Genomic DNA, 25,807 nt, shown 5'->3' with positions numbered 1-25,807 from the left:
ACAATCCTTTACTCAATGCAAAGTTACATTCCTGTGCCCTAGTATATATTTTTTCACTTATCACAAAAATACGTAAGAAGTCAATAAGGGTTCATTAAAGGCTTGCTTTGTGTCCTACAATGCCATACCTACATTTGGGGTGCTTGTACTCAGATAAGTCCACAAAATTATTTACGAAATAGCAAAGAGAATCCAAAATACTTGTTAAATTTGGTGGTTCACATAGTAAATGCTGTAGGAGCCAGATGTGTAGCTGACCAAGGACAGGGAAGGTTTCTCAGAAGACCTTGAGAAGGGTACCTTCTGCCCACAAGGGTCCTATGGAATAGTAGTGTTTCAACCAGGAGGCAATGTGATAACCAGATATTCAGCTTAAATCAGAAAGCCTAAGTTTTAGGCCCAGTGTTGCTGCTTACTGGCCATGCAGCCTTGGGCCATTTATTTTTCTGGGTGATGTCCATTATCCTATCTGTCTTCCTTTATCACTTAGGTTTTTTCTGTGCCTCAGTTTCTCCAGAAGTTCCATAAGAATAATGTCTTTCCCTTTCCTCTCTCCATGACATGGTTGCAGGGCTCCAACAAGATACAGCAGGTGAAAAGCATTTTCCAAGTTACAAGCCACTATACTGTTGCATGTGAAGATGCTACTGGAAGTGGTCAAGACAAGTACACAGAATCATCTGTGACGAAGAATACATCATTTTCTTCAGTCTGCTTTGTTTTGTTGTCTTGTCTCACCACAATCCAATGTAAGGTTCTTTGTGCTCATTTAATAACATTTCTTGTCAAATTTCTCACACATAAAGTTTTATGTACAAGCAGCACAACAGCTGCCATCTGGCTGCTAGGATTATTTTCAGAAAGGGGCAAGTGAAAGAACAGAAACTTCATTCTAGCCAAAACTAAGCAGGCTCTCTTGTTAAAGACTCTCCCGGAGGTGGAAAATTTCAGCATTCACATCATTTTTTCCTTTCAAAGCCTCTCCCCTGAGCCCTCTGCAGCTTGTCCATGGTACACAATTCAGAATCACCCAACCACTTAGGACACTGGGATCTGGAGGCAGCAGCAAATGTATTTCACATTCAGAAGGAGAAACATTAGCAAGCACAACATTTAATATGCTGTGTGCCGCAAGGATCGGGGGCTTAGACTTTCCATTTCAGCTTCACTGGTTAGACTGCAATCTGAACAAGAGTGTGCAGTGATGCAGTGTGTTTGGCCCTCATCTGTGCCAAGCAGCAGTTTTATCATCAGTAAGGAAGCATTAAGTGAACCCCAGGGATAGCGTATGTATTGTATTTAGAGGAAGGGGTGAACATCGATCAATGCTGTATAATTTAAAAGGTTTTCATGCTGTTCGCGGGAAGCTATATAAGCTTAGATTCCTTTGTCCCAGTTAAAGAGAAAATGGTTCTAGTAAAGAAAGATGGATTTAAAATAGTGGTTACCCATGGAGTGAACCTAAGTGATAAAGGAAGACAGATAGGATAATGGACATCGCCCAGCACATTAAAGGAGGCACATATTATTTCACATTTGCAGAAGAGCACACTTTGGGAATTCTGAGCTAGACACCCCTTCAAATGAATCTTTTTATTGCTTTTGATTACACAATCTTTTAGTCCCTCCTTTTCAGTTCCCAGTTGTCTCCTATTAGAGGAGAATTACAATCAGTCTTTATGCCAGAAAAGCATAAACTTGAGGGGAGAGAAAGGACAAACAGAATGGGGCAGATGATAAGGAAAAGGAGATATATGAGTCAAGATTTCATTATGCAAGTTAAATTTACACTCCTGTGCCAGGAATAAACATAAACAAGGATTGCAGACCCTCCTCATATACAAATGATTGTAACTTCATTCAACCCTACAGTCTAGTTGTCTGATTTACCCTGAATTTGTTCATCAACACCCTGCTACCAGGCTTGTGTCTCAGCTGTCACCATAGCACCTACTGCTATCTTACCATTCCTTCACAATCCAACTCAAGTGCTATCTTTTCAAAGAGCTTTCTCATATTCTACTACTTGGAATGAATCTCTTCAGCAAATTGCTGTAAAGTACAGTTTAGCACCTAACACAATCTATGTGGTTTAGAATTGTTATTTATGTACGTGTTAAGTTGCCCTCTCCACCACCAGCACCACATTATGAGCTGTGAGGTCAGGCACTGTGCCCTAATCATCTGGAGTTCTCAGCGGTGCTTGGCACACTATTGTGCGCCATGTGCATGTGTTATGCTCATGCAAATACAAGCAGTGCACAACCTGGAGTCCTGCAGTTATGACCAACACATACATAAGACTGACGCAACAATCTCCACTCCTTTTCTGCCTTTCAAGAAGAATTGCTGCTCTCTCAGCTGCCACCCAATTCCATGATGCTTGAGTTGCCTGAACTCAAATCTTGGGAGTTTCGTCAGTAAATCTTTTTAGAGGATTGCCTAAGCTAAAATCCATCCAAATATTACAAATATAAATGACACTTATTTTCACCTTTAATTTGTAGTTGTGGAGAAATCCACAACCTTTAAAATTTGACAAAAGCCTTTGATATTAGGCTTAGAGATATTTATAAAGTTTACCTAGTACATGAATTTCTCTAGGAAATTCATATATACGAACTTATACAACCCTCATCACAACCCCATGTGGTGATATTATTGCTCACACTTGAAAGATAATGCAAACTAAGGCATTTAATACAAATACAAACTAAGGCAAGTTTAAGTAACTTGCTTCTCACTGCTTAAGTAGTGGAGCCAGGCTTTGAATCTTGGAAATCTGGTCCCAGAGTCTATGTTTTTAACCAATGCAGAATGCTCAGTTGGAGGGGCCAAGTTCTCTGAATCTCTAACACCAATACAGGAAAAACTGTAGTTTACTTGACATTATATATGATGTCAAAGCTAAGGTCAGGACCAGAGAGTTAAAAACTAGACATGGTGGATCCTGCTTTTTTGCAGTATATCCAGACCAAGCTTAATGGCTAGATGTTGATTCAGCTTCCAATTGCTTCCAGTTATTTGTAGGATTGAGGGGTAATTAATTATGAAAATAATATAGAATTGTTTACTTGAATATTAATGTGTATTTTTGAACAAAAATGAAATTTTAACTACTTAACAGAAAACATACTATACATAGGGATGATTTTCTAACACTCAAGAATAAACTGGATTAAAGTTCAAACACTCCCCAGAGTTTTCAGTGAAAAAAAAAAATTACTTTTCCCAAAAAGGTACTGAGTTCTCCTAAGGAATTATTTAATGGATCAATGCTAGATCTAAGATTCAGATTGAAGTTTTTCTGTTATTAGAAATTACTTTGCATTTTCCCTTAAGCAATATGGAGAGGGTACGTTGTCCCCTCTCTGGGCCCTGATTTGCACAGGATCCCTATGCAGTTCTTTCTATGGGTCCTGTGCCTCACCCACCTCAGCCACTCCCCTTCCTAGGCCCTTTCCTCATCAAATCCTCCTTGTTCTTCAAAACTTGTCCCAAGCACCTTCTCCCTAACCACCAGCGCACCTGAGATAGAACTTTTCAGAGCTCCTATAGCACCTTGTTCACACCTCAGTCATCAGCAATCATCACATTCAACTAAAACAACCCAAAACTTACAGCCTTCCTCTGCGACCATGAGCTCGAAGGAGCAAGTACAATCTGCTTATTCGGCCATGTTGTATTCAGGTTTCATTACCAGCATCTAATACAGGGCCTGGTGCATAGCAGACCTTTGTTCCTTCATCCAAAACATCTGTATTGAGTAGCTAATGTGTCCCAGGCCATATGCTGGATGACGTATATCATGGCAAACAAAAGCATGCATGATCCCTGCCCTCATGGGGCTTATAAACTAGCAAGAGAAACATATATCAACCAAACAGTCACACTACATTGAGCTGATATTGAAATACAACCAGTATGACTGTTATGATGGGAGGTACTCAGAGATAAAGGAAAACGAAATCAAATAAAGAGAAAATGTTTTAGGGCAAAAGGTCATGTTGGGTTTCCCTGAGCAAGTGGTCATTGAGCCGAGTTCTGAAGGACGAGTGAGGAAGAATGTTCCATGAGAGTAGCACCTGAGGCAAAGGTTTTTTTGGTGGGAGAGAGGATGGCCTAAGTGTTCTGAGATGGTTATGGAAAACAGAGCAGAGACAGCAATGAGGAGAACATGAGAACAGACAGCAGAGATGGCAGAGACCGCATCCTGCACAAGGCCTGCAGGACCAAGAATTTTGTTCTTTATCGTGATGGCACTGGGAAATGCACAAATAATCAATTTATGTTTCAAGATGATTTCTCTCCTACAGTAGGGACAGAGACAAGATGGATGGCTAATGAGGTGGTACACTAGGATATAATACTTGTCTTGAACCTACCTTTGTCCAACAAGTTCAAAGGTTCTAAGGCTGGTTTGAGGAGTTGAAAGACCAGTATAGAAAGTAGTGAATGAGAGAGTGGGCAGAATACACTAGAGTAGGTAGCAAAGCAAGAAGACCTCAGATAATCCTGGGCCTTGTAAACTATATTATGGACTTTGGATTTTACCTTCATTGCGAAAGAATGTTAACATCAGCTCTGATATACCTATAGTCTCTTAGTTAAATCTAGAGACCAGTGGGGTGGAGGGCAGGGGTTTTCAAGAAAATACTGCCTAAGAATAACAAATTTTCTCTCATCTCATTATACATAATGGTCCTTGGACTTGGAAAAAAGGCAGGGAGACCTCACTGTTTTACTGGTTCATCTGACACCAAAATCTTGATAGCACCTATTTTAAACAAGTTCATCTATGGAGTCTCTAAAAAAAACTTTTCTATACCTGTTTCAAATGATATCCCAAAGCAGGAATTTTTATTAACATCTACAATAATTTTTATTAACACCTACAATAATTTTTAGATAGCACATCCCCTGCTAATAAAACTCCTCTCCAAACTCAGCCCCAGAAACAAACCACATCATTAGTCAGACAACATTTCCAAAATTCCCACTGGGTACAGAGCACACATTTTGTCCCTCAAGTCAGGTAAATAAGCTATATTGCTCACACATTGTGAAAACTCAAATCCATACAGGCAATGAGCATAACAGTAGAATTTGCCTGCCTTTCCCACTCCTGTATTGAGGGAAAATAAGATTGATGTGCCATAGAGGGTCTACTTTTCATTCAGAGGAGCACTCTATGGGTCAAAGAAAATATCTCAATACAATATCATGTCCTCAAGATCTTTCTGTGTTTCTGATTACAACAGTCTTTCCTGATGTGTAGCAGGAATTCCATAAGCTTTCCCTTGGGAAGACTCTTCACAGCAGCCACTGGCTCTCTTACTGACTCAAAGAGAATCTTGCTGTTGATTTTTATGGGTACAAAAAACTTAAACTAACCTTCCTACTTCAACTCTGCTCTGACATGTTGACAGATTCATTAGCTGGACATGCCAAATTATTATAATTTAGGAAGCATAAAATATATGCCTAAATGAAGGCAAAGCCAACTAAAAATAGCCTTCTAATCAGCTTGTAGAGGGGGTGTGGGTCAAAAGATCAGCAAACCTGCTAATGGTTCACGTTTCAACATCTTGCCAAGAAGACACTTTAATTGACTAATTTCCAGCTGTTCCGCCCAGCAAACACTGCATGTGGTTCTAAAGAATAGAACTGAATCTCAGCCATGGCCCTGCATACATAAGATTAGGAGACAGCTCTGCATGCACCTCCTCTTGATGCAAAAAAAAATTTAGACCCCCTACAGAATCCTATATGGAAGGAAGAGCTGGAAATAAAACGTATTCACAGCCTGAGGAGCGGGTAGCAAAATATTGATTTTAGCTTCTTAAAACAAGTAAAATATGTGGGCTTGGGAAAGAACCACACGTGGGAGGGAATCATATCTTATTAGATGAAAGGTGATAAAAGGAAAGCAAGTTGAGAGAGGGAAAGGGCCAGCAGCTTCCTTACCGCAAGCTCTGAGGCTGTCAGGTGTCGCGGTTTAGCTGAGCTGGTTGGGAAGTTTCCTGGGGCACTAGCTAGGAATCTCACAGCGCTCAGAGGTTCCCGTTCCCAGGTGTATATTACAGATAAGTATATTACAGATAAGCATGTGGCCCAGCAAGCAACCCAGGTGCCTGGAATTTCCAGGCGCCCTGTGTTCTAATATTGGTCTTCGTGTTCTCTGTGTTTCAGATCGTATAAAAGAGGCACGAAATCTGCCTATCTGAGTAGAAAGCCCCAGAAAGGAAAATGGGTCGTAATGGAAAGTCTGTCCTCTCTGCAAAAGGCGCAGCCACCCGGAGGTGGGAGGAGCCTTGGACTTCGAGGCGGAGACCTTGGGATGACAGTCAATTATTTAGCTTCTCTGAGCCTCAGACATTACTCTTAAGGTAGGGGCAACGATGCCTGCTCTGGGCTACTGTGAAAAACAGAAGGTATAAAAATGCTTTGAAAATGTGAATGTGCCATAAAGAGAAGACATGATTAACGTGAACCTGGCACTGTGTACTTGGTGGGGCTTCAAGAAGGACAAATGAGACCAGCCTTTGCAAGCATTCACCCAAGGTGGTAAATGGAGAGTTAACCTAACAGCTTTCAATATGGCCTCTGGCTGCTTAGAGAACAAACTGTTGTGGGACATACTGAATACTTATGGGCAGGGTACTTCGGGTCCACAGATCCTCCAGTAAGGAAGAGCCCTCAGGAGAGTTGAATCTCTAAGGAGGTCTTTTGTTTGACAGATTTATTGGTTCGTTGGTGGTTGTGTGTTTTTAACATTAAAAAAAGGTAATCACAGACTTTCCATAGAACAGCTTCTCAAACTGGAATGGGCACATGAATTACCCAGAGAACTTGTTAAAATGTAGATTCTGTTTCTGTAGATCTGGGGTGGGGCTGACATTCTACCCTTCTAACAAGCTCCAGCCTGATGACCATTCTGCAGGTCCACAGACTATGCTTGAGGTAGCTCAGCTGTAAAAGCACATTTGAGAGAAGCCTAGAATAATCTAAGATATTGAGTAGTTTAAGAATAGAAAGGACCTTAATTTAAAACTCTAAATCTCTGTGTGAAGTCAGTGAGCCCTAGGATTAGCTGACTCGTCCAGCATCAGCAGATCTTTCACTGCCCACAAAATCAGCCCTCCACCAGTGTTTCTATCATGCACATGGCCCTTTTTCCCTCAGCCTTATTCTTTCTGCTCCTTTTGAAAGTAAAGGATGGAGGGAGGAAGGAAGAAAATAATATGAATGTGGTACATAAAATATATCCTAGCTATGAACTATAGAAAAATCTCTTACCTAAGGAGAGAAAGGAAGCAATGAGGATAAGTTTCTGCGGGGAGGGGGGTAGCTAACCACATCCCAGTACTTAATGTCCCACAGTGGTATTCAACTTAATGTGATGAGTGCTTTGTTTCTAAGGGTAATCTCTGGTGCCTATGCACAGACCAGTAGACAAAGATAAGCCCCCATTTTAGTCTGCATTACATATAAGAGGGCATATTTCCTGAAGCACCAGATACCTAACTCACTCGTCTCATTAGGACCCTCAGAAGAAAAATCTCTAAATCCAAGGAAAGGGAAAGTAAAAGTAAAACATTCGAAACTGAAGATTATCTCCAATAGACCTTCTATTCTTGGACTATCTTTTAAAAGGGAAAAGAGGGAAAAGTACAATTGAACACAAATTTATGTCATGTTTAAAAAGCTTCATTAAAGTTTCAGTTTCTTTTGATGCCAATTCTCTAACCAGAAGCATTAAATAGGGAATCATTTATTTGCATCATCTTTTTCTGTCTCACAGGGTTTCACTTAAGAATATGAACCAAACCAAAGGGAAGGAAACTGAAAAAGTAAAAAGAATTGCTTTTGAAAGAAACTATTAAAACTTGGCAAATACTCCAGGATAAACACACGATTTGCTGTTTTAGAGATTTGCTACATTTCTGCCCACAATTTGATTGCAAATGGAGTATTTGAAAAAAAGTTTGGCTCCAAATGAGGTTTCACACATACGAGGAAATATTTGTTCCCTAGTGCTTCTATTATGCCAGTAAATATTGAATAGCAATGGGTACACTTCACACCATGAAAATTTTCCACTTCAGTCAGCACTGTACTCAGGGTCTTTCCCAGTTTCAGCATTAAAGTTTCACAAGAAAATGTACCCACAATGATTGTGCTGCTGGAACTCCACAGAACTCTCCTAGGTTATTTGGATTTCACTATTAATATATATTTGTAAACACCCTTGTTAAGATCAGAGCCCTAGCATAATTAAGATCAAAATACCCTAGCCTTATCTGGGCACAACTCCCTTTCACTGGGGACTTTCTACAGATGATAAATAATGAGATAGATTTCAGGGTTCAGAATGTTTTTGCTAGAGTTAAACCATTTCTTTCAGTTTGCTGAGGTGCCATTAACTAAATAACCACCTACAGAGATCTATGTGATACCTAAGAGCCTACAGCATTCATGTAACCTTAAAGATTTACTCTCCTCCCCAGAAGTGGGATTTCTTATTTATTAGTTCTTATAATAAATAAAAAATTGCACTGGTCACATTTAGTCAACAGATTAAGAATGTTAGATCATATACACAGAATGAAATAAAAAGAGATGTGCATTCATATTGCAATGCAGATGCATAGTCATTAAGTCTTATTTCTCCATGGGTTACCAGGCACCTTAGGAGACTAAAGAGGCATGCGATGAGGACAGGGAAGTATGGTAGGTATGAGCCCTCCATGATAGAAGACATTCAGGCTGTGCACGCAAATGAACCTATTAGCAGTCACTGGCTTGGAGCCCATCAGCCAAATAGTTTCTGCTACATCTTCACCCACGTATCTAGCCATTCTCATATATCTTCTCATCTTCTGTCCTCTCTGCCCAACTCTTCCTCTGGGCACATTTGACAAAACACATTTAACACCTGACAAAACACATTTAGCAGCCCTAGTAATCTAAAGAAATGAAAAAAAGCACTGGGATTGGTAGACACAATAAGCAGAAAGTTGAGGTCATCTCAGGGTATTTGGAGGATGTAAAGGGCTGTAACAAATAGAAAACAAGAATGATAGAAATTTTCCAGGAACTACTGACTACTGTGTGCCAAAGTACAAACAGAGCAGCACTTCTTTCCAAGTTGTGAAACTAGGATAAGCAAAGAACTAAAGTGAAAAAATGTTTCTTCCTATATTGAGTAACTGCCACCAAAAAAATGCTAAAGTAGCCTCGTAATATCCTGAGTGACAAATAGACATGACCTAGATCTGTAAAAAGATAGAGCAGGTCAGTGGAAATATATACCTTATCCAAGAATCTACTAGTTGAAAAAAGGAAGACACAATATCTTGAAGACAGCAGCTTTTCCCAAATTGATCTTTAGGTTCTATATGATTCTAATTGAAACAGAGTTCTTCATGAAATATGACAGGCTGTTATAAAATGTACATAAAAGTATAAAGATTGAAGAATAGCTCTGAATGTCATGAAGAAGAATGAAGTGGAGGAATTGTTTTAGACAGAAAAACTTAATATAAAGCCATAGTAATAAAAACAATGTGGTACTGCTGTTACAGGGATGACAAATAGACCAATAAAACAGAATAAAGAGTTCATAAACACCCAGAACATATGGAAACAGCATCTAATAATGATAGTCAATATTAAAGTATGTTTATCCAATAACATAATGCTAAAGATCATAAACTCTGGAACCAGAATGCCTTTGTACAAATCTCAGCTCTGCCACTCACTAGCCATGCCTCAGTTTGCTCATCTGCAAAATAATATGAAAATAATTTGTGTCTCGTAAATAAAATACCTCCTAGTATTCAAACCCTTGTGAGGTGCCCTTCTCCATGGAATCACAGCTATTGTTTTATAATCCATAGAATACTGAGGAAGTGATAATGTGTGACTTTCAAGATGAGGCACAATGAGCACTGAAGCTTCTATCATGACTTCTTGGATCAGTCTCTCTGGGGTAGCCAGCCATATTGTAAAGATACTCAAGTAGCCCGTAGAGAGGCCTAGTGGAGAGAAGCAGAGGCCCCTATCCAATAGCCAGCAAACCTTGACAGAAATGTAAGCAAGCCACCTTGAAAGAGGAACCTCCATCTTCAACCTTGGTTTCAAATAGCTACAGCAATAATTTCAGCAAAGGTCTAATTGAGTTTCTGGTACTGTGCACGCACTGGATAAATTACAAATTCTATTAATATTGTCATTGGACAATACTGGAGATTCAGCAGAAGGTTGTGGTACAGAGAGTCCTATTCTGTGCCCACAAGGACAGTGTCTATATTATCTTTGCTTTCCCAGAGCCCAGTAGGAGTTCAATAAAATACATGTTTATGGAATGCCAATTTTGTGCCAAGCACTGTTCTAGACAGTGAATGAATGAATAAATGCCTAAAAAACTTTCCAACTATTCCATCACAGCAATGCGTAGCACAGTGAATAAAATCTTAGCATAGAAAAAAGGAAAAAATCAGGAACTTAGAAAAATGATCTTTTAGACCAGGCCAAATTCCCTAAATTCCATTAGAGAAACTAACTCACCTAGTCTGGCTGAGAACCTTGTTCTTTTTATTTATACCATTGAAATACTCAGAAGGAAGAGACATCATAAGAAGATTAGCAGAAAACTTAAATAATGAAATCTTAACATAGTTCTTGCATATTTCACCCAGCTTTTAAACTTTCATCTCTACAGGTTGATTTAAGTTGCACTGAATTTTTTTTTAAAAAGTTTACGGATGTCTCTCTCTCTTTCTATATATATACATATATTTTAATCATATTGAAATATGTATCCCTGGTTTTCTTAATTTAATCAGTCCATCTGGAGGCAAAAGAAAGTTGTTTCTTTAAACAACTTAGAAGATATTTTTGGACACTATTTTGAAAGTGGATGGCTTTGAAACTATGCAAATATTTTTATTCTGACATGAAGATAATTTTTTTCTCATTATAGGTGGTCCTCACGTTGCATATTTCTAATATGCAGGAAACTTATTTACTATGGTTTGGCTAAATAATACCCATATCCCAATAACATGGTTCAAATTTTAAACACAGCATATTACCTGTGAGTACAGTAATTATATAAAGTACAAATTTCACTGCTAACTCTTCAGTCCACAAACACTACATAAAACCCAATGCACATCGTGATAGATGACTGACTATACCAATTCTTTCACAGTCTGTCAGTTATTCATCGAGCACCATCTGTTATTCATTTCACACACAGACAGGAAAGCGTGTAGTTATGTTGTCTCCTTGTCTACAAGTGATAAACCCACAGGACATTTTATAAAACCTGATAATCAAAAGAGAGAATTGAATAACAAAGATTAAAGTGCAACAAAAATACAAAAAGTGAAGTAAAATTATATGCTAGATTTGAAAATGTTGGTGAAGACAGGACAAGCCTAGGCCTGAAAGATGATGTGGTATGGTATGACCCGTAATGAAAAAGTCCAGTGAATAGAAAAACAAAGTCAAGTTGCTCCAACATTTTTTAGTTGAAATTGCACAATGAATAGAAAGTCACTTATTGTTGAAATGGAGCATTTACTTATATTTTGGATTGAAGACTGCAATCAAAAAGAAATCCTAATCAGTGTGGCTAGCATTGAGGCCAAAACGATGAGGTGAAAGGAAACTATAATTATGAAAGAGAGAAACTTGAAAGAAAACTATAATTCAGAAGAATTAAGCAGCACCTTTTACTGCCAGTAAATGCTACCTTCATTATTTCATAAATCTTCTTAAATTGATTAATGTGAAGCTATCTGGTGAAGTTGTAGCTCAGACAAAGATACCGCTGTGAAATTTATACCCAGATTCCAAAGAGATATAGAAAAAAACCTAGCTGACCATGGAAATGTTGACACTGCAGCCATTCAAGAGACTCTTAGATATGCAGCAGAAGAAACTTACTAGGGCAAATTTATCAACACAAATGAGGTAAGTGATTGGGATGAAAAGGGTGACAGTGTCCCAGGGGAGGTGATGCCAGCAAAAAGGCACACGTTAAAATAACAACACTGAAAGTACAAAGGATAAAACAACACTGACACTGAAAGTGCAAAGGATAAAATGTTAAAAGCTTATCCAAACTTAGAAAGGAGTATGAAAATTTTCCAAGGCATGGAAAAGATGCTCATTCCATATCATAAGTTATATAATAAGGAGAAGGCAAGCACTATTCAAACTATTAAAAAGTTATTTACAAAGAAGTAAAACACTTTAATTCTCAATGTTTCTAATGTTGTAAATTACAACACATTAAGTGAATATTGGTATTATTATTTTTCATTTCCCCATACATTTATAACCAACAGTAAGTCTTTAATGTTCTGACAAAAAGAAAGTTTTTGTCATATAAGTTTTCTCTTTGATTATTAATATCACTTCTTACCCTTTTATCTTGCACAATCATTTTTACTGTCCTGAACTACCAAAGTGAAGATTGGCAAAGTGAAGATTGCCTGCATTTGGTAAAGCAGTCATGATGAAAGAGAAAAGGACCGAGCACGGTGGCTCACGCCTGTAATCCCAGCACTTTGGGAGACAGATGGGCAAATCCCCTGAAGTCAGCAGTCCGAGGCCAGCCTGGCCAACATGGTGAAACCCCGTCTCTACTAAAAACACAAAAATTAGCCGAGCATGATGGCGTGCACCTGTAATCCCAGCTACTCGAGATGCTGAGGCAGGAGAATGGCTTGAACCTGGGAGGCAGAAGTTTCAGTGAGCTGAGATTGTGCCACTGCACTCCAGCCTAGGCAACACAGTGAGATTTTGTCTCAAAAAAAAAAGAGAGAGAGAGAGAGAAAAGAACAAATGTATAACATACAACTGATGTGTTGTATTTTAGTGTCTAACAGTATAGTTAAAACACATTTTAATCACCTTGGCTGGCTAGATGTTTAAACCTAGAATTTCAGGATAAAATGGAAAAAAGTACTTGTGCCTTTTCCCAAATATAAGAGCCAATTTGTTTTTTTTTTCTATTTGTATACCCAAGAGTAGAAAAAGCTCTAGAACAAGTTTCAAGAAGCCCAGTTTCACCATAACCGAAGGCAAATCCTTCTCTCCATTCTACAAACGTTTATTGCCAGATGCCCTGTTATGTGTTGAGGATACAGAACTGAATATGATGTGGAATCTGGCCTCAAAGTGGAGAGAAAAAACAGAAACAGTTACAGTACATTTCTCATCTATAAATCAGATCTAATAATGCCTACCTCCCAGGGTACTGTGAGGATAAAATGAAACTGTATGGAAAAGCATTTTGCTATCAAATAGTATACCAGTACTAGCTATTAATAGTGTCATTGTGGCATCTGACAAAAATTAGACCAGCTTACTCTTATCCAGTGGTTCTCATAGTATAGTCTTCAAAACAGCAGCATCAGCATCACCTGGAATCATATCCAAAATGCATATTCCTGAGCCTCACCCCAATGTAATGAATCAGAAACTGGAGGCTAGGCTCAGAAATCTGTGTCTTTAGCCCTCCATGTGATTCTGATGCAATTAAAGTTTGAAAGCCACTGCTGAGTCTTATCTATGTAAGATCAAAACATAGGTACTGTGAATCCTAGTAACGAGTCAAAAGTTATAAAAATCCTCATGTTCTAATCTAGTCCATGGTCATCGTGCTTCAGAAGTCCTCCCACTAAGATGAAAATCGGAGTAGAGCTCCTGCCCATAACAATTTCGCTGATGGTGTAGGCTGTTTTGAGTCTGAGTTTAAAGTAAACATTACAAATTACAGAAATCCAAACAAGCTTTTTGTTAAAAAAAAAAAAAAAAAAGAAAAAAAAAAAAACAAGTAGAAGACTATATTATTTCAACTAGAGGATCATGACTAACTCAATCTGAAAATTCATCTTGGAGAATCTCATGGACGCTTCCATGGCACATTCAGGTGAATATGCTCAATGTTAATAAAGCTTTATTGTTTGAGAAAGAGAGTTATTTCTTACACTTTCAAGAACCATTTGGGATAATGTAACATGTTAACTGCCATATTTTGAAAGTTTTTTATTTTTTATTTTTTATTTCTGGGATATATGTGCTGAACATGCAGGTTTGTTAAATAGGTATACACATGCCATGGCGGTTTGCTCCACCTATCAACCTGTCATCTAGGTTTTAAGCCCTGCATGCATTATCAATTCCATTGGTTTCACAAATCAATATTTTCCTAGACAAAATATTGAAAATCAACAAAGCTATCTTCATTTTCACACGTATCCATTAATCAATGTAGTGTAGCTCAACTGTTTATGACAAAGTCACCCAGAAACAACACAGGGCTTAGAATATAAATAGCACTCAAAAACATTTTTGAGTGAATGGATCTCCAGTGTTGAAATATGAATAATAATGGTTCCCATTTTTTTAGTAACTACCATACATCATAACCAATACTCACAAGAGCTCTGTGAAATAAACACTAATGTTTCCATCATGCAGATGAGAAAGCAGAGGCTTACATAAGCCTTTTTTAAAGTCAGTGTTACTCATTTAGTGAATGGCAAGTTAAAAATTTGAACAGTGGTCCGTCTGACTCACAAGTCCTTTCATTGATGAGGATACACTGAGGAACCAGTCACTGTCACCTTCTATATCCATGAAAGACAGCACATTATATGTGCCAGGGTAAATTATCTCACAAGCCAAAATAAAGAAATCCAAGTTGGTCTTAGAGAATGTCTGCTGCTGTTGGTTTAAATGACTGTATGGGAATCTGGCAGCTTCCTTTGCTTTCTGAGCTACTTACCATTGCAATTTCCATTGAAGTATTCATTTCCCTGTTAATAGAATTTACCCCTGTTATTGATTAGTTTCTTTAGAATAGTAGGATTCCTGGAGCACATGAAGGCTTTTTGCCACTAAAAATTACCTGGCCCAGGACCACAAATTGGTTCCCTTATTTTATTTTTAACAGAAGCACAGGTGCTAATCAGGTGCTCTTTCGCGCTGCCAGAATAAGAATCTGAGGTCCCCAACTGCTGTCAGTCTCATCATCATTAGCCCTGAAGTGGTCCTCTATGAGGAACTTTCCACACTTGACATGTCCCTGCTCTTTGCAAATTATTTTAAATGACTTCTTAATTAGAAGTACTATGTTGCCCATTGCTAATGAAGCAGGCAGGAGCTGCAGAGTGGACAGGAAATAGCGATAGTGCTGATTCCCCTCTTTTTCCTCTGAGGACCTCTGTTTCTCACTGAAGTAATTGTGTCTACTCTTTAGGCAGTGCTGTGTATTTACCCAAAAAGAAAGGTGAAGTCTTTATCTCTGGGTTGCAGATTTTTGTAGGCATCATAAAACCCAGATCTAGTTAACCTTATTTTAAATTTTTCCCTTCATCAGTGACTTTTGAAAGACATGGGGAGGAGGTTATTTTTTTCAGGAAAAATTATCTATGTAGTCTGTGTCTCTAACCCAGGTAATGATTCCTATATGTTTTGCAAAGGTATTGAGCAGTCTGCCAAAGGAAGCGTCCTTCATTAGGAAGACCTGTCGGCAAGAGCTCAGTAAGATGGCACAGTCAAATTCAAAGAGATCCACTTTGCTCATACTGGTTAGGAAAACATATAATACTACCCCCTTTTATAAAGAATTTGTTTTGCTTTTTCATTCTCATTGATCATTCAAAATTTTGCTTAATAATTCTTAAGTAAATAAAAAGAGAAAAGTCATTCCTCGATTTTATTTTATTTTAAAAATATGTTGTGGGCTATATAACCATTTGACAGGGAAAACCATAACAGATGGTGATACACATTGTCATTTGGAAATTGGTAGGTAAACTCCTGAAAGCTCTCCAGCAGTCCCTCCTTGTAACCCTGGACCAAGGTCTATTGAGACCTAAGAGGATTCATCAGTCTTAGTTTGTAAGTGAGGAAAGATGCTTCCAGGATTAAGCCATGCTGAATTCCTGCCTCCTCTTCCCACAGTTTCTATGCCCATATCTTAGTTGATGTCTGCCTGCCACAACTAGCCTGCACATCCTGTTGAGGTCAGAGAAAACTACTCATCTTTGTTTTACCTCTTCTTTTCATGTAACCCAACCCCAGCATATCAGTGTGCTTAGATCATGGCAAACAAATAGTTAATAAATGCTTGAAGAATTAATTGAAAATGTAAAGGCACCTTGTACTAAAAATTGATTGCTGAGTCAAATGTGTCTCACCTGTTGCTTTCAACAATGATACTAACATTAATTCAGCATTGCTACATCCAAGGCACTCTGCTAACCACCTTGTATGCATTATCATATGTATTCGTCATATTAAGACTATGAAAAATGTATTAAGGCACCCCCATCTTAGAAGAAACAGAGGCTTCCAAGGGAAGATGGCTTACCTCACATCACCTACTAAGAAGTGACCAAGCCAGGCTTCTAGAAGGAATCACCAGAGCACTCACCATTAACCAGAACCGGAGGTTACAACTTAGCCCTTCAGGCCATATCCTCTACCTAGAGCTAAACTTCATCCAAAGCACTTCCAGCTGAAATGCAGTCAATTATTAACTAAGCTTAAAATCTGCTGAGCTTCAGGAAACTTGCAGGAAAACATTAGCTCTTACCAACTGGCAGCTTGTGAGTGCTTGTACTATACCACCCACAGCCACATAGCTTTCAAGGCAGTGGTTCCTAAAGGGTGGTCCCGGGATCCACTGTATCAGACCCGTCGGGGCACTTGCTGAATAGGCAGATTACTAAACCTCACACCGGACTTTCTGAATCAAAAATCTCTGTAGTGAGTCCCAGGAGTGCGTAATTTTTAATAAGTTCCCCAGAGAATAGATTCTTGGGTAGACTGAAGTTTCAGAACTATTGTTTCAGGGACTCAAGGCTGAGGTTTCTCTGGTACACAAAATCATTCTGTCTCTTTCTTTTAAATGCAGATAGTAAGACATACATCACATCCCCAATGCAGCTTTCACCATCCATACTTTGAGAAAAAGAATGTGGCTTATGACATTTATATGCAAGCCCCTTAATTTATAGATAAAGAAACAAACATTGAGATAAATTAAGTGGTTTCCCCAAAATGAGATTTTAAGACAAGTTTCCTAATTTTCAATCTTGGCTTTTTCACAAGCTTAATTAGAATCATTAGAAGTAAATAGTGTACCGCTGTTAGATCACACTTTGCAAAGTGTCTGGAGAAATGTCTAATAGACTAACTGATCAGATAGGACAGGTCCTGGGAAATAAAGGGAAGAAATCATTGAGCTAAATTTAAAGTGATATGCAATCACTGTAGGAGATTTTCCACTCTCTACCCATACATTTACCAAAATAATAAAATATTTACCTTTCTAAATTCCTTAAAATCTCTGTATTTACAATATAGAAAAAAATCTTAAAATAGGTACCTACAAAGTAAGAAACTTCGAACCACAATCTCTTTCTCTCATTTCACAGAGTATGAAAGCAATGTACATTCACTGAACTTGAATAACTTGAAATAAGAGTTGTCCTTTCTCTGGCAAGTTCAGAACAAAGCCAACAAATTGAGTCTTCAGAAAAAACAAATACATTTTAAAATATTCAGATATAGTTACTTAGATGTACAAAATTTAAGCAACCTAATTCTGAAATATTATTCTCATTCTTAGTCTGTGACTTGAGTTTATAGTCAGTCTTATTTATTGGGTAAACTGAAGGAGAAGGCCAAAGTTTCTAGTTACCCTGAGATCTTTAGTCTATGGGTATACAATGAAAAATTTCCATCATGAAAATCTTACTGGAAGTGACCATTCCAAAAACCCAACTGTTGCCTAGGATGCCTCCTTATCAGCCAAGGTTGGATATTCAAGCTTGTCCTACGGAAAAGCAGAGAGCAGAAAACAGACTGCTATCTCAAAGGTGGATATGTGAAGTCACCAGCAAATCATTGGGTAGTTTCATGGCATCAGGCACCTTGACTAGGAAAACAAGAAAATGACCAGTTAGATTCTCTGAGTTTGAAGAGATTAAGGACCTTCCCTAAAAACTGAATTTCAGCCAACTGACAACCCTACAGCTAGGGTATAACCTATTATATTCTGTACCATAGAAGTTACAGAGACAAAACAAAAAATATTTTCTTATCTAATCCCTGTTTTAAAAGATGTGAGGGTGTAGAAAAGGGTGAATAGAGAACAAAGAAAGCTACTGATGTGGTCCAAGTCTATAACCAAAAATTGAAGTCTTACTGCTTGAGCCTTTTAGTCTGAGAGCAAATTAAGCTTAGAGAGTCTTGAGATATCATGCCAAAGAAGATCAAAACAATCTTAAGCAAAGCCAAAGTTTATGTAAGTGTTCAACTTGCAAAAATACTAGCGATAAAATGTTAGTGTCAGTACCAGTCTCTGAGAAGCGAAAGTATTAGCAAATTACTCCTTAGAATGTTTAAAATAGAATTTGGTCAGCTCTATGCATCTGCCTAAGTCTGACTTCTAGAGACATCAAAATAAATAGACTCAAGGGAAAAGGACAAATTTCCCTTTCTGTACTCTATCACAAAGGAAAAATCTTGTATTAACCACATGACTATGGCCTTCCAGTAAAAAGAATCAGTCAATCAAGCATCTAATTGTGTATGTCTGCCCCTGTGTCTTTGTCTACATGTCGCTATCTGAATGTACATCTACATCTCCTGACCATAGGCAAGCTTTCTAAGAGGAGATAGGATGACAAAATAGAATTCTTAAACCAAGCATAAAATGGAGCAATGATGAAGAATGTAGAGACAAGGTACTACAACAAGAAACAGCAGGACATTAGGGGCTCTGGACATGGTAAAAGGTGCTGACAGAAAGAAAGAACAAAAAAAAGAAAAGATACTCTGGCCTCCCAGAATTAAAATTCTCAAAAATTCTCATATGAAAAAAGTTGGACCTCACATAGAAAACCAAACATCTAGCTATGTAAAGCATTCAGCCACTAGACTAGATATTGTTTCCTATTGACGTAGACATGGGATGACTCTGAATTTGCTACCTGCACATCCATTCCAGAAAGACACATTTGTATATGCAAAACACCCATTCCTAAAACAGCAAACACTAAACTTATAGTGAAACATGACACTTTCTTTTAATATAATCAACATATTTCATAATAACATAACTGATTTCCTTACCTTCAAAATGATAATTATTACTCCTCCCTCCTCTCTCATTGGATGCTTTTCATATGAAATTTTTTTATCTCATACAAGAAAGCACTTTATAAAGCATAAAGCACTGTGTCTGCAGAAAGTATCATTATTAGTAGGAGTTGGTAGAGTTAGTCCTGTGTCCTACTTCAGTTTTCGTTTTTGCTTACTATGCCTGCACAATCCACAGTCTATTCAACCATTCCTTTTAGGGGCCAGCTTTGCACTAAGCTGATCACATGTCACAATAAATTCAAAATTTCTTTTTAATCAGTGTGCTCACAAAGCATGGGCATTTCAAGAATCAGAATTAAATTGTGATTTGGCCTGTGGACTGAGAACATAAACATTTTCATTACCCAGGAATGATTTCAATTTTCTATTGCTTTCCAAAAAAAGCATGACAGTATGAGGCTATAGATTATTAGGCTATGATGCACCGTATTTTTAATTAAAATTAAATTTCAGTGATCTGTCAGGCAATACAAGTGAAATGCACAGTGTAATAAATTTCAGAACTTATTCTCTCTGTCAATTACAAAATTCCACTAAATTCCTCCATACTATATTTCTACAGCTATAGAGAAATGCTTTTTAAAATCTCTTTTCAAAAAAAAAAATCATTCTAAGCAACACACATATGTACAGATATTTTTGTATTTTTCAAATTAACTCATTGAAGAAGAGCACAAAACATCTTTGGGATTCATTGAGAATGTTTTATGTGTTAGTAAACATAATTTAGGGACACCTGTCCAATGTGGTCAGCATTCTTTTTTCACCAGCAGCAGTGAAGTTTTACAGCCAATGTGATATAGTAGATAAAACAGAGGCCTGGAGGTCAGGAGAACTGGTTTCTAGAACTTGCTATACCATGAAATTCTGTGTCACTTTGGTTAGCATATACCACCTCTCTGGAACTTATCCCCACTAAAATGAGGCAGGTAGACTCCATTATACAAAAAGTCCCTGTGACAATCCCTAATTTACTTCCAATAACTGTGCTTTCCTTTTTCCATTATAGTAGAACCTCCCAGTTTTATCTAGTCTCATGGCTATTCAGAATAAAAACCTCATTTCCCACCTTTCTTTGCAAGTAGGCATGACCCTATGGGTAAATGATATGAATAAAAACTTACCTATGGGTAAGTTTAAGTCAATTCATATCAATAGCAATTCATACTCGTAAAGAGAAGCAGTATGCCCTCCATTCCTCAATTTCTTTCCCACTTTCCACAGACTAGGGGCAGACCTGGAGATAAACTCTCTTGAAGTATATGGACAAAGACTTCGTACCCTAGTGATGGCAGAGCCTGTGTCCCCAGTACCATGGAGCTGCCATACAGGTCCTGGCAATTAAACCTGGCCTGCAACAAGAAAGAAAAATAAACTTCAAGTTGCTATCATTTGGAGTGTTTGGAATAGCTAAGCTTTACTTTATGCTCCCTCTCAGTTTGGAGGGCAACGCGATGTAGTGAAACATCATGAGATTTTGAAAAGATAGAGACCTGTGTTCAATACTGACTCCCCTGCATGACTTTGGGCAAATTCCTAAAAATCTCTGTGTTGCTATTGACTCATTTCAGATCACGTAAAGAAATTGAGCATGATTAGATTGCCCAGTAGTTGGTAAGTGACCAGTGGTAGTGGTAGTGGTTACTATGACTGTTGATTAAATGATACAACATGATAAATTTTAGAAGAACCTGGTGCCATTCAGTTTTGTCATTATTTTAGGATAATTTATAGCTCTCAAGGCACTAAATTATCACCACATAGTGAACTGGGTATTCAATCAACCTCTAAGACTTTGGGAATTCTGAGCGTGTTTTAAATACAAACTCCTTTGCCCATATTCCAGACTCTATTTTATCATCAGAGAGAAGTGTTTTGATCCAGTGTAGATTAGAAGACCAGAGTCTCTGAATTTGAATTCCCTGTCTGCTCATAACTTTTGAACAGCCATTGAGTTTGCACACTGCCTGGGATTATGAAACAAGGCTAGGTATTTTTGCAAAACTCAACACTTGAAATTTGGAATAATGTAATTTGATGAAAATATCATGACTGAGGCATAAATATTTTCTTTGTGGATAATTTTTTTAAATACACAATCCTGACATCATATTAGACCTGACGATGAACAGTTGAAACCGCCTTGCTCCTCCCTACACCATTCTCTATTGTCACCAACTCAGCCAACTCAGGCAGTAAGAAAAGTAATCTAAAGCTTCCTCAGGGGAATGTGTTTTTCATCCCCCACAGGCAAATCTTAAAACTAATTTACTGAACATCATGAAGGTTTTTTTCACCTTCCGTCTGAAATTCCAGACATTGGCTTAGAATAGAATTAAATTACAGAACTGGTTGCATTTACCTGGGAAGAAATTTTACATTTGTTCTGAAATGCTTTCTGTCTCTAGCAGGAATAGAGGTTAGTCGTCGTTACAAGCTTTCATCAAGAGGAGTCATGGCACGAAAATGTTTCCCCAGAAAGTCTGTGACTATACATCTCTTCTATATTATGACTTGTGTGGTTGAAAATCTGCAATCCTTTTTCATTTTGAAATAAACACCTGCCTTAACTTTCAAAGGATATAGAGTTTTAAATTATACTTCAAACAAAAAAAATTAATGGATAAATGTTGAAGTCATTAAACAGTTTTTACCTATGAAATAAAAAGAAAATTACTCATCCCAGGCCATTGTTACACGATGTACCTTTTTGGGGGGTAATTTTTTTTTTTCTTCAACTACTGCACGTGAGTCTTTTCTTTCTACCTGCTTGTCATCTTTCTGTCAAAAGATTTCTCACATCATATTCTTTTTACCTCTCAAAACACTTCACTTTAAAATTTTATCACAGGATTTTCTACGTTTTTTTTTTTAGGTTATGTCATATAACACAAAATGTAAAAAGCTCCTATTTTTAAAAAGTCAGCCTTAATAAGAAGCAAAAAAGATTTAACTGACTATTCAGAGTATCTTTTCTGAATTGAATCTATAATCACTCTCCTTAAAATTTCTCATATAGTTCTAAAGCTTGATAGACATTTGGCCTCATTAAAGTTAATGTGACATAACTATAAAAACAGAGAGAAGAAAATGGCAGATGAGGGCTTCTTTTTCAGTCCTAAATCTTTTCCCTGAGGCTCCCTTGCTTCAAACCAGGAGAATTTGGCAGGAGGAATCAGTTTCGACCAGAGTTAAAAGTTCATTCACCCTAACATACCTATGCCCATTGTAGAAAAGAATTGTACCTCAAGAGTCCCATCTTTCGCTCTGAATGCACTTTACTGACCTCTTATTGGTTTTCTTGCAATCTGAATGGTGAACATACCATTCAAACTGAAGAGGACCATTCAAATTGTAGAGGACCATCAGTCCTCTACAGACTTTTCCTGTCTTCATTCAGGTTCCAGTGTCACAGTCCTTCTCACATGTCTAATGGCACTGTATAAACAGAGGTGTAAGAGCAAGGCAATCAGGTTACCTTCTTGGAACTTCATGGAGAGCTGGTTGGGGGCTCAACACAGAGATGGCTTCCCAGACCCCAGGTCAACAGTTTACCAGGTAGGGAAAGAAAGAGGAGAAAGTAAAGCATCCTATGAATTTTTCAGTCTCATGATCTGCAATAGCTAGAAATTAGATCTGCATCTCATCCTACAAAATTTGATAAGAAAAGAATCCATTTCTCTCCCATTCGTGAGAACTTCTTCCCATGTCTTTCACTATGGGCATATTTTCTCCTTCCAATCATACGGATTTTATCATATCCCTGAACACTTTCTCTGGAGCTCACTGTTCAGTAGAAATAGAATTGGGTCATAAAGTTTGCATTTAGAAATACTTATCCAGGATTGAATTTAGAATTGTTTTTCCCAGTGTAAATAACTAAAGTATATGTGTGTGTTTTAGAAAATTTCTCTGAGTTAGGATAAGATCACTATGTTACTTTTCTGCATTTTACAGTTTTTTAGGGTCAAAAGTGGAGCAGACTATATATCCAGTTCAACTGTAATCTTCAAGCACTTGAAAAATAATTTTTTAAAAAATGTAATTAACCTCTTGAGCCTAAAAAGGCAAAAACAATGATGTGGAAGGCTTGACTGAGGAGATTACTAATGAGCTCACAGCTCTATGTTTCATCCTCACCAACTGAATTTAACATAATCCCAGCACTTTAGTAGTCAGAACCCTGAAGTGTAATTAAGGGATGCAGATGGTATAGCTCAGCAGAGAGTTATACCACCAGATCTATACTAATTCTGGGCTCTGGGGTTTCATTTCTTCACCCAAAATCAGGGATGGTTTATTGGATTTACTTTAGTTTACATGGGCTAAACATGAAGAAACCAAAAAGGCTAAGGAACAAGCAAGGAATTGTAATGTGTTTTGAATGCTTGCTACATATACTTCATTTGTGCTAATCCATAATACTTATATTAACCCAATTTCACAAATAAGGAAACTGAAGCTCAGTTAGGCCATAGAACCACCCATAATTGCAAAATTAGTAAATAGCCAAGCAAAGATTGAAATGCAGATCTGTCTCAACCTAAAATTCATGCTGATTTCATGACAAACAGGTTTCTTCCCAGAAGGCTGACTTTGTATTTGATAGCTATCTAGCTTAAGAAATAAAATCAACAGTTTGAACTGGCTCTGAACACAATAAGTGATGACTATTTTCAATGTGTTCTACTAAAACTTTCAAATAAACTTAGCTTTTTCATAAGAATCACAGAATTCTCTTGATGGGTCTGGCAAATAGGTTCATGGATAGGGCACAATCTCACTATAAAATGACCTAGGAGTGAAAAAAAAAAGACAAATTGAAAAAATGCCAACCAACATGTGATGTACTGTCTATTAGACAGCGAGTAATCACTTACAAAGACCCCAATGAAGACCTTGGTGGACCAGCACTTCCTCTTCCTATTAACATTTAAAACAATAACTAGATTGAAAAGTTCAACTTGTCAGTTCAGAACATTTCAAGCCAGCATGACATCTGGCAGGTAAGAAACTATTATTAGGCAAATTTCTTAATTCATATTTCCCAACACCTTATCAAACGTGGCTTTGCCTTCTTTTTCCTTACCTTCCTCTAAAAGACTTGAAAAGTGTCTTAATTTTACAATGTTTATTCATGGTTCTCCAGATGGAAATTAAGAGGAATTTGCCTGAAGAGATAGATCCATATTGATTATATTCCCGGAATCTATAGTATCTATGTTTTTATAGCATATTCAAAATGGACATATCATTCATCGAATGCAGTACATGAGAGCTCAAAGAAGGCTACGTGACCCAGAGGAAACCTCACACTGCAAGGAATTCTAGAGTCTCGGTTTACTGTGCTCACCCCTTCTTCAAAACTGACTCCTACCCAGAGTGCTCTGTCAACTTAACACTCTTTTTATGTTTCCAGTCCTATCGAAAACTGATCAATCATTCTTAAAACCCAACTTTCAACAATTGGGACTATCTTATCACTAGGACACTAGCAGACAAACATTAAAAAACTTGATTCTGCTTCTTTAGTTGGGAACTCTGTCCTTTCTCAAATATATACAAATAAGTCCAGGCGCAGTGGCTCGCGCCAGTAATACCAACACTTTGAGAGGCCAAGATGAGAGAATTGCTTGAGCCCAGGAGTTCAACACCTGCCTGGGCAATACAGTGAGACTCTTTCTCTACAAAAATTAGCCTGGCGTGGTGGTGCACACCTGTGATCACAACTACTAGGGAGGCTGTGGTAGGAGGACTGCTTGAGCCTACACGGTCAGGGCTGCAGTGAAGTATGGTCACATCACTGCACTTCAGTCTGGATGATGGAGGGAAACTCTGTCTCAGAAGAAAAAAAGAACAAAATGTATACAAACAAACATATAAAATATTTAGGTTTACCCTAATAATAAACTAAACTATTTCAGTGTCAGACAACAGCTAATCTAGCGAGGCAGAAAACAGTGGCTGGAAATATTTTTTTACAGATCATGGTTGATAACAGCACGAAAGGCAGAACAACTGAGATCAATGGATTATTTGTTTCATACAGTCAGCTACTGATTAGCAGTCACATTTTCATTTCATCCCCAACTTGTTTTTTCTTGCTTCTTTACTTCCTGGATGTCAACTCTTCTTCTAGTTTTGATATAATGTATAAAAACATAAACATTAGCCTAAGAAAACGTTAGGAAAATAAATGAACCATAACCATAACAAATTTGTATTGTATATTTCAAAGCCCAATATGTTTGCACTTTATTTTACTGACATATAATAATTGCACATATTTGGGGATTTCATGTGGTATTTTAACACATGTATACAATGTGTAATGATCAAATCAGAGTAATTGGGATATCCATCACTTTGAATATTTATCTTTTCTTTTTGTTGAGATGATACAATTCTTCTTTTCTATCTATTTTGACATATACAATAAATTATTAACTATCATTTTCCTACTATATTATCAAATACTAGAACTTATTCCTTCTCACTGCATTTTTATACCCATTAACCAACTTCTCTTTATTCCCCTATTCTCTTTTCCATTCCCAGTCTCTGGTAACTACCCATTCTATTCTCTACCTCCATGAAATCCACTTTT

At 37.6% G+C, this 25,807-nt stretch overlaps 1 long non-coding RNA gene across 1 annotated transcript in view; it reads right to left on the bottom strand.

Annotated features, from left to right (window-relative positions):
• Positions 1–24,838, bottom strand: part of LOC110742613 — an 81,781-nt gene extending 56,943 nt beyond the window's left edge. Inside the window, exon 1 of the long non-coding RNA XR_002520471.2 lies at positions 16,400–24,838. This is a non-coding gene — a long non-coding RNA (uncharacterized LOC110742613). The remainder of the gene's footprint in view (positions 1–16,399) is intronic.
• Between the last annotated feature and the right edge of the window lie 969 nt (positions 24,839–25,807).

Source organism: Papio anubis, chromosome 2 (assembly GCF_008728515.1).
Source record: "Papio anubis isolate 15944 chromosome 2, Panubis1.0, whole genome shotgun sequence".
Lineage (NCBI taxonomy): Eukaryota > Metazoa > Chordata > Mammalia > Primates > Cercopithecidae > Papio > Papio anubis.
This window is presented reverse-complemented; position numbering and strand designations above follow the sequence as displayed.